Source organism: Mixophyes fleayi, chromosome 3, assembly GCF_038048845.1.
Source record: "Mixophyes fleayi isolate aMixFle1 chromosome 3, aMixFle1.hap1, whole genome shotgun sequence".
NCBI classification, from domain to species: Eukaryota; Metazoa; Chordata; class Amphibia; order Anura; family Limnodynastidae; genus Mixophyes; species Mixophyes fleayi.
Genome location: NC_134404.1, coordinates 28,705,946 through 28,715,642, shown reverse-complemented (window position 1 = coordinate 28,715,642; position 9,697 = coordinate 28,705,946). Strand labels below are relative to the sequence as shown.

General features: G+C 45.2%; 1 pseudogene; it reads left to right on the top strand.

Moving 5' to 3' along the window:
• Window positions 1-450: 450 nt before the first annotated feature.
• LOC142143095 (uncharacterized) overlaps window positions 451-9,697 on the top strand; it is an 88,373-nt pseudogene continuing 79,126 nt past the window's right edge.

The following is a 9,697-nucleotide window of genomic DNA, read 5'->3' as shown; positions in this document are numbered from 1 at the left end:
ATTCTCACCCCCATCACCTTATGTAGCATGGCTCCTAACAGTGACTGCAGGAGGAGATGATACCTGGTGGAGCAGCTCTACTCTCAGTGACTATAGAAGGAGTTACTCAGTGATCATGTCTGTGTGTATTACATTAACAAGTTACTGTAATCAACCATATTTTTAAATGAAAAGCTTAAAATGACAGAATATTGAAATTCACAAATGAAACATGAAGGATAATTAACTCTGGGGAAAATTGGACCTATCATCATTCTCCTTTTGACTGATAGAGATAAGAGTTATTAATGTAAACTTACTTAACCTCTTTATGAATTGCTGAGCTGGTAGATTGGAAACTATTACGTACCAATAGGTTAACACTCTTTTGATTGTACAGTAATATTTATTGTGGGAGGGGTAATAAAGAGAATAGCAGTTGACAAATATCAACACGTGAGGACAAGATAAGGCTTATTTATTCTCCCAGGGCTTAAGAGCAGTTGATTCTGTACAAAAGGACAGAGGAGGAGAGACCAGATCCGCTAATTGTTTATGTTCCACACTGCAGTGCTCAAAGTAAGAAACCAAATACTATTTCTTTTCATAACATAGCTGCCAAATTTTTTCTAGGAATCTATAAAGTAATTGGAACACAGATATTATTAGACTCTAATATACTCTGTTACTTAATACCTATTTGTTTGCTAGAGCTGTGTACCTCAAACCTGTCTCTCTCTCTCTTAAAGGGACAGTACTTAAACAAAGCCTTCTCTCTTGTTTCTTATTCTCCCTCTTACTTTGTCTATCAATATAACTGAAATTTTGTAATCGTTGAAGTTTAGTGTAAAAAACTACACATCTGTGTCATCATTCAGTTTATATCTGTAGACTTGCCTAATTTCTTGTTATACACAGCCTTACTTATAGGCAACTATAAACTTTCATTGTGTATACTAAAATATAGTGCAAGTTTGATTTGGAGTTATAGCTTAAAGGAAATAACAAGATTGTTTTTGTGTGCTTTTAATTCATTATCAACCTCTACTGTAAATTATCAGGATATTAAAAGTCATCGAGGAGTTCCGTGCCCATTCAAAGGTACAAGACTGCAGGACTAGGGATTTTATATAGCCCAGGGGAATCTTTGTTGAATTAGAATATCCAATATACTGTACAGTAGGTGGTGTCTTATTGTTTATAATACTTAACTTTTCCCAATAAATATTGAAGTGATGACATCAGAACTCAATGATTTTTAAAATACATAAACTGGGAATGACCAGATAGATGAGGTGATTGATAATATAGATTTTGGTTGACTTACTGCATAAAATAAATAACATTTAATTACTTTTCAATTTGACTTCTTTGATAGGTTCTCATTTTGATTTAATAATACATAATTGCTGATGTGCAGTTAGTGGTATGTACTGTAGATTACTGTGACACAAGATGTGCAATGTGGTAAACACTACTATGTAGAAGAGCACTGCAGTCATGGGGGGCCTGCTCGTCAGGCTGTTTGTGTTTCCTAAGTTTTAAATGAAAGCTGTACCTCACACTCTGTATTCATCTTCTCCAGTCCTGAACAAAGGTTGTTGAATAGAAGTCATCATCTCCTCCCAACATCCAGTGCACGCTGTTTGTAACAATCTTACTTCCATACACAATCTTTTCCTCTCAAACAACCACAACCTTATGGCAATAACAGAAACATGGCTCATGCAATCAGACACTGCCTCACCTGCAGCCCTTCCACATGGAGTCCTCTATTCCACCCATTCCCACAGACCTGGAGGCAGACAAAGAGGTGGAGTTGAACTACATCCACAGTGCACATTCAAAGTTCTACCAAATGGCCCATCACTCATGTTCAAATCTTTTAAAGTACATACTGTTAGGATTTTTAACACATTTCTATGCTTGTTGCTTTGATCTATCGTCCCATGGACCCCACTAACAATCTCTTGAACATTTCTCTGCATGCCTCCCTCACTTCTTATCTTCAGATATTCCCACCATTACCGTGGGTGATTTCCACATCCCTATTGCTAATCCACATTCCAATGCTGCTCTCTCTAACCTCCTCACTTGATATCTTCCAGTGGACTGAATCCGCTTGTCACTCACCGGACCGTGAGTGCCTCTTCCCGGACATTTAGGAACCGTGGCCGTCCACCATCCTGAGGGTCTGCGCATGCGCAGCCCTTTTCTATACTTCAGTGTATACCCCTTTAACTTAATTGGCAGATCAGGCAACCTCCCTATATTAAGCACCTGTGGTCACTACCACGTTGCCTGATCTTGGAGTCTCATTCCTCATGAGTCTCTGAAGGTGTTCCTGTATTACTTGTGTATTCAGTGCTGCTGATTCCTGTGGTTTCCAAACCACTTCTACTACTGTGGTTCCATACCACTTCTACCATCAACTTTATCATCATGACTGTTTGCTGATTCCTATCCGCTGCCTCCGTGCACTACAGTCTTCTACTCCACTTCAACGTTATTTTATATCAATGTGACTGTTTGCTCATTGCTATTCGCTGCCTCCGTGCACTCCAGCTTTTACCTCACTCACCTGCTTCTCATCAAGTCTGTTTGCTGATTTCTATCCGCTGCCTCTGTGCACTACAGTCTCCTGCTTGCAACTCGCCTGTGTTTAACATCGTGACTGCCAGCTGACTACTATCCGCTGCCTCTGTGCACTACAGTCTCCTGCTTGCAACTCGCCTGTGTTCAACATCGTGACTGCCAGCTGATTACTATCCGCTGCCTCCGTGCACTACACTCTCATCTCATCTTTGCTGTGACTTCCTCGAGACTGCCGCTTTTCATTACCATCTGCTACACTTCGTGATCTACAGCTCCGGCCCTGCGCTGCACTCCTGTTTCCTATCGCTGTTGGTTCCTGTGGTTGCTACTGGTTACCTCCGTGTGCCGCTGAGTCCTGCCGCTGTGGTCAGCGCTATCGTCCATCTCCTGCTGATCCACTCTCCACGCCTTCACGTGTTCCACTGGCCTCTACCCTCCTGTCAGCATTGGATTTGTATCTCTTCTACTACCCTCTGCTGGATCATCTCCATTCTCCTGGGTTTCCTATGAGTCCAGTTCCACGTGTTGCTGACTCCTGTGGATTCGTGTCCCTGTCGGTCTACTCACCTGTGCGCTGCACCTGCTAGACCGCTGCTTCTCCTATCCAGGGACTTCCTATCCAGTCGGCCTCCAGCCGCTCAGGTACCGCTGCAATCCCATCTGACTGCTACTGCTGAACCACGGTATGCATACTTCTCATTGACTGTGCTGTGTATTGCATATCTTGCTGGACTGTGTTTGGTTCTCTCTGGAGTCTGCTATCCGCTGAGTCTATTGCCATCATTGACTGTGTTATCATTGTGCTGGACTACTTCAAGAGACTTTCTAGATTGCAGACCTGATCAGTCATTTACATATATATATACCTATATTGTGCATATTACTGTGGATCGTGTATAAGGTGCCTGTGTATATCCTGTGTTGCAGTCTTCCCCCGTGCACCTCCTCACATATATATGCAGTGGTACAACTTGCTGATGTCAGACCACTGATCCCTGTTTCCGGTATCACCTGTTCCATTATCCTCTCACAGAGCAGTGGTACAACTTGCTACCGCAGACCACTGACTACCTGGATACCTCCACTTGGATTCCATTCCTTCACTCAGACAGCGGTACAACTTGCTACCCGCAGACCGCTGACTCTCATCACCTCCTTGTTTCTGTTGGACATTCCACCTCACTATAGCAGTGGTACAACTTGCTATCGCAGACCACTGACTACCTTCACGTGTCCTTGTCCATACAGTTCCTTGTGTATCATTACCTCATTATTACCAGTGTTGCTAGTCATAGACTTTCCTGAGCATCTCATCGGCCATCATTTCATGTTCCGTGATCACCCAGCTACCAGAGTACCCTATTACCATCTACATTGCTCTGGTAAGCCTACCATCTGGTGATCCCTGGGTAAAGACTCCTAGTGCCCGTGACAGTAAGATCAGGCCATGACAGACCCAGATGTGGAACCTACCGCCAAAGAGATGCTGCAACATCTGGTTAGCCGTGTGGAGCAACAGGATGCCCGCCAACAGCTGTTACTTCAGTGTTATCAGTCATTAACCTCCCAAGGTACATCTGGACAGACTGTGACAGCTACTACTGAAGCTCCTGTGCTTTCCTCCGTTTCCCCATTGCCATCCCAGGTGTCTATAGCTTCCACGCTTCACCTGCCTACTCCGTCAAAGTACGATGGAGACCCCAAAACTTGTAGGGGTTTCCTTAACCAATGTTCAGTCCATTTTGAGCTCCAACCTCAAAATTTTTCTACCCATCGTTCCAGAGTGGCCTATCTTATCTCTTTGTTTTCAGGACAAGCCCTGGCTTGGGCCTCCCCTCTGTGGGAGAGGAACGATCCAATATTACAAGATAGTGCCAAATTCATTTCTACATTCCGAAGTGTGTTCGATGAACCAGGTCGTGTGACCTCCGCTGCTTCCAGCATCCTCCGTCTGCGACAAGGATCTCATACTGTAGGCCAGTACGTCATTCAATTTAGGATCTTAGCCTCTGAACTTCAGTGGAACACTGAAGCCCTAGTTGCCGCCTTCTGGCAGGGGCTTTCCGATAAAATTAAAGATGCACTGACTACCCAAGAGCTTCCTTCGTCACTTGAAGATTTGATCTCTCTATGCCATCGTGTTGATATGAGATTTCGTGAAAGAGAGGCTGAGAAAACGACTTCTGCTAAAGCACCTTTTCGCTCTAACCCTCAATTTCGTCCAGTGTCACCCGCTGTGATTCCCATGGAGATTGGACGTTCCAAGTTATCTTCTGAGGAGAGGAAACGAAGAGTCAAGAATAGACTCTGTATCTATTGTGCTGATTCCACTCATGTCCTCAGCTCCTGCCCTAAGAGATCGGGAAATGCCAGGCCCTAACTAGTTCTGGAGAGGTGAAGTTAGGGTCCCTGGAGTCCTCTCCATCGTCTATGAAATCTAAAGTCTGCGCTTTTGATGTGACTATTTCCTTTGCTACCAAGACCTTTGAGTCACAGGCATTGATTGATTCCGGAGCAGCAGGAAATTTTATTTCCAAATCGTTAGTTAATCAATGGTCTCTACCAATGATTACCTTAAAAACTCCCATTACTGTGACGGCTATCGATGGATCACGTCTCATCAACGGTCTCATCACCCAGAGTACGTCTCCAGTAACCCTTCAGATTGGTGCTCTGCATCATGAAGAGATATCGTTTTTAATTCTTCCTGTTACGACAAGTCCGATTGTTCTAGGCCTTCCATGGCTTCAGTGTCATTCTCCCCAGATTGACTGGCGCACCCCTCAAGTCACGTCTTGGGGGCCTGAATGTCACCATCATTGCCTTTCCCAAGTCATTCCTCTCAAGGTACAGCAAGCTTCCATTTCAGCTATTTCACCGGGACTCCCTCCTCAATATGCTTCATTTACCGATGTTTTTGATAAAGCTCAGTCTGAACGTCTTCCTCCTCATCGTTCTTGGGATTGTCCGATTGATCTTCTTCCTGGCAAGACTCCTCCCAGAGGCCGGGTCTATCCACTCTCGTTACCTGAAACTCAAGCTACATCTGAATATATACGGGAGAACCTCCAGCGTGGGTTCATTCGACCTTCCACCTCGCCCGCTGGAGCTGGGTTCTTCTTTGTCAAAAAGAAGGATGGATCATTACGCCCTTGTATAGATTTTCGTGGACTCAATGCCATTACTATCAAGAACCGGTATCCCATTCCGTTGATCACTGAGCTATTTGACCGCATTAAGGGAGCCCGTATTTTTACTAAGTTGGATCTTCGTGGTGCTTACAATTTAATCAGAATCCGTTCCGGTGACGAATGGAAGACGGCGTTTAACACCAGAGACGGGCATTACGAATATCTGGTAATGCCTTTCGGGCTATGTAATGCCCCCGCTGTTTTTCAGGGCTTCATCAATGAGATTTTTCGGGACTTATTATATGTATGTGTCGTCGTCTACCTGGACGACATATTGATTTTTTCACAGGACCTGCCTTCTCACCACCAACATGTGGCAGAAGTCCTCTCCAGGCTACGGAAAAATTCATTGTTCTGTAAATTAGAAAAATGTTCATTCGAATTACCCCAGATTCCATTCTTGGGGTATATTGTTTCCGGAGTTGGTCTGAAGATGGATCCTGACAAAGTAAATGCTGTACTACATTGGCCCCAGCCAACTACTCTTCGTGCCATCCAGCGTTTTTTAGGTTTTGCCAATTACTATAGACGCTTCATTCAAGACTTTTCTTCCATTGCATCTCCTATTGTGGCCCTGACTCGTAAAGGGGCTAATCCTAAGCAATGGTCTACTGAGGCTATTCAAGCCTTTCAAACATTAAAAGAGTCCTTCTCTTCGGCTCCAATCCTTCGTCAGCCTGATGTGACACTCCCTTTTTTCCTAGAAGTAGATGCCTCTAATGTGGGCTTAGGAGCTATTCTCTCCCAACGCTCGGAACAGCAAAAATTCCACCCTTGTGCCTTCTATTCTCGGGGTCTCCTACCCGCAGAGAAGAATTATACCATCGGAGACAAGGAATTACTGGCTATCAAAGCCGCATTAGAGGAATGGAGATACTTGTTGGAGGGAGCTCGCCATCCGGTGACGATCTTCACGGATCATAAGAACTTGTCATATCTCCAGTCTGCCCAATGCTTGAACCCTCGTCAAGCAAGATGGTCTCTTTTCTTTTCCCGTTTTGAATTAATAATTACCTTCAAACCAGCTGCCAAGAACAAAAAAGCTGATGCCTTATCTAGAGCCTTTGCTACGTCCTCTGATATAGAAGAGGTTTCCAACCATACCATTCTAGACCCCAAATGTATCTCACTGGCTGCTTCATCCACCAAAACGCTACCATTTGGGAAGACCCTCGTGCCTCCTACTCTAAGGAGGAAAATCCTTTCGTGGTTCCATGCCTCTCGTTTTTCTGGACACGCCGGTGAACACAAGACTTTTGAGATCCTCTCTCGAAGTTACTGGTGGCCTTCAATGAGGAGAGACGTCAAAGAGTTCATTGCTTCCTGTGAATTATGTTCGCAATTTAAATCCTCCCGCAGAACCCCAGCAGGGTTGCTGCGACCACTACCCATTCCGTCCAAACCATGGACCCATATTAGTATGGATTTCGTTACTGACTTACCACCTAGTAAGAACCATAACACTATTTGGGTCGTAGTGGACAGATTTTCGAAGATGGCTCATTTCATCCCTCTGTCTGGTTTGCCTTCCTCGTCTATCCTGGCTGAACATTTCATTAAAGAGATCTTCCGTATCCATGGATGTCCATCTGAGATTGTGTCTGATAGAGGAGTACAATTCGTGTCCAGATTCTGGCGAGCCCTTTGTAAAACCTTGGGCATACGATTAGCACTCTCATCTTCTTACCATCCACAATCCAATGGACAAACCGAACGTGTCAATCAAGATCTTGAGACTTTTATAAGGATATTTTCATCAGCCAATCAAGACAACTGGGTAGAGTTACTCCCTTGGGCTGAGTTCGCCCATAACAACATGTACCATGAGTCATCATCCAAAACTCCATTCTTTGTGGTCTACGGTCACCATCCGTCTTTTCCGGAATTTCCTGCCCTCCCGCCCACCCAAGTTCCTGCGGTGGAGACTGCTTGTCAGACCTTCAAAAATATCTGGTCTCAGGTCAAAACCTGTTTAAAGAAGACATCTAACAAATATAAGTCTTTCGCAGATAAGAAGAGGCGGGTTATTCCACCACTAAAAATTGGAGATCGGGTTTGGTTATCTACCAAAAATATTCGTTTGAAGGTTCCATCTATGAAATTCGCCCCTCGTTTTATTGGTCCATATAGGATCATTCAAGTTATCAATCCAGTATGTGTTAAACTTCTTCTTCCTAAGAATCTTCGGATTTCCAATGCCTTCCATGTGTCCTTACTCAAACCTCTTATTATCAATCGTTTCTCGACTCCTCCCTCAGCACCGCAGCCAGTTCAAGTTCATCAGGAGGAGGATTTCGAGATTACTGAGGTATTGGATGCAAAAATTTCGCGAGGAGTCCTCCGTTTCCTCGTTCATTGGAAGGGCTTTGGTCCTGAAGAGCGTTCATGGATCAAAGCTGAAGATCTTAATGCTCCTGCCCTTTTGAAGAAGTTTTACTCCAAAAATCCGGACAAGCCCGGTTCCAGGCGTTCTGTGCCCACCTTTAAAAGGGGGGGTACTGTCACTCACCGGACCGTGAGTGCCTCTTCCCGGACATTTAGGAACCGTGGCCGTCCACCATCCTGAGGGTCTGCGCATGCGCAGCCCTTTTCTATACTTCAGTGTATACCCCTTTAACTTAATTGGCAGATCAGGCAACCTCCCTATATTAAGCACCTGTGGTCACTACCACGTTGCCTGATCTTGGAGTCTCATTCCTCATGAGTCTCTGAAGGTGTTCCTGTATTACTTGTGTATTCAGTGCTGCTGATTCCTGTGGTTTCCAAACCACTTCTACTACTGTGGTTCCATACCACTTCTACCATCAACTTTATCATCATGACTGTTTGCTGATTCCTATCCGCTGCCTCCGTGCACTACAGTCTTCTACTCCACTTCAACGTTATTTTATATCAATGTGACTGTTTGCTCATTGCTATTCGCTGCCTCCGTGCACTCCAGCTTTTACCTCACTCACCTGCTTCTCATCAAGTCTGTTTGCTGATTTCTATCCGCTGCCTCTGTGCACTACAGTCTCCTGCTTGCAACTCGCCTGTGTTTAACATCGTGACTGCCAGCTGACTACTATCCGCTGCCTCTGTGCACTACAGTCTCCTGCTTGCAACTCGCCTGTGTTCAACATCGTGACTGCCAGCTGATTACTATCCGCTGCCTCCGTGCACTACACTCTCATCTCATCTTTGCTGTGACTTCCTCGAGACTGCCGCTTTTCATTACCATCTGCTACACTTCGTGATCTACAGCTCCGGCCCTGCGCTGCACTCCTGTTTCCTATCGCTGTTGGTTCCTGTGGTTGCTACTGGTTACCTCCGTGTGCCGCTGAGTCCTGCCGCTGTGGTCAGCGCTATCGTCCATCTCCTGCTGATCCACTCTCCACGCCTTCACGTGTTCCACTGGCCTCTACCCTCCTGTCAGCATTGGATTTGTATCTCTTCTACTACCCTCTGCTGGATCATCTCCATTCTCCTGGGTTTCCTATGAGTCCAGTTCCACGTGTTGCTGACTCCTGTGGATTCGTGTCCCTGTCGGTCTACTCACCTGTGCGCTGCACCTGCTAGACCGCTGCTTCTCCTATCCAGGGACTTCCTATCCAGTCGGCCTCCAGCCGCTCAGGTACCGCTGCAATCCCATCTGACTGCTACTGCTGAACCACGGTATGCATACTTCTCATTGACTGTGCTGTGTATTGCATATCTTGCTGGACTGTGTTTGGTTCTCTCTGGAGTCTGCTATCCGCTGAGTCTATTGCCATCATTGACTGTGTTATCATTGTGCTGGACTACTTCAAGAGACTTTCTAGATTGCAGACCTGATCAGTCATTTACATATATATATACCTATATTGTGCATATTACTGTGGATCGTGTATAAGGTGCCTGTGTATATCCTGTGTTGCAGTCTTCCCCCGTGCACCTCCTCACATATATATGCA